Source organism: Triticum dicoccoides, chromosome 6A (genome assembly GCF_002162155.2).
Source record: "Triticum dicoccoides isolate Atlit2015 ecotype Zavitan chromosome 6A, WEW_v2.0, whole genome shotgun sequence".
Classification (NCBI taxonomy): domain Eukaryota; kingdom Viridiplantae; phylum Streptophyta; class Magnoliopsida; order Poales; family Poaceae; genus Triticum; species Triticum dicoccoides.
The window spans coordinates 62,803,400-62,804,283 of record NC_041390.1 but is presented as its reverse complement, the minus strand read 5'-3'; positions in this window follow the sequence as shown (position 1 = coordinate 62,804,283).

The following is an 884-nucleotide window of genomic DNA, read 5'->3' as shown; positions in this document are numbered from 1 at the left end:
TTTTATTTTTCTTTTGTTGTTGTTTTCGCACTTTCTTTCTGTTTTATTTTAGTTGCACTATATTTTTGGTTTAGTAAAATATGAAAATAGCTCCAAAAATAGTGTGTCAAATTAATCCACTGTTCTAAGAAGTTTTTACCTCAGAATAAAAATAGTTTAGAATTTGGTAAAATATATTAGGAGTATAACTAATTGTTTTGATGTTGTTTTAATCACTTTAGGGTATTTAAATATTTTATAAAGATGTTGTTACTCCACCAATAATATCCATGATTTATTTGCCACATTAAGAACATTTTAGATTTGACTTTTGAAAACTTTAATTGTTTGACTTGATTTTAAATTTGAATTCGAAACGTTTTTGAACCATCGCGAGATTAGTAACAGTAACCGAGGTGATGTGGCATCATTAGCGTGGAATTACTGTAGCCTAATTATCCGGGCATCACAATTCTCCTCCACTACAAGAAATCTCGTCCCGAGATTTAAGAGGTAGTGAAAAGGGGGGAAGGTTCGGTTACGAATCTAGCGGGTCTTCTCATTCTGGCTTGCTCTTCTCGAAGAGAACCGGTCCAATACATTGATGTCTTCATTTCTCTGCTTCAGGTCCTTATGATGAAGTCGGCATCTTTTCTTCGGGATCTTCATCGTATTTACGAATAGGTAACGGGGTAGATCGAAAACGACAGAATGCTATAAGGGTAATAACCCGGGATTAACCCATGAATGAGCATATGAGTACCTCTCGAGTTGAACAAATAGAACACATCGAGAGTAAAGTTGGAAGGTCCAACAAGAAGTTTTAGGCAGCAAGGCAATCGTTCAATGCCTAGTCAAAAGGTGAAAGGGGTTTCAAGCAACGAAATAATTATTGTTTTCATTGC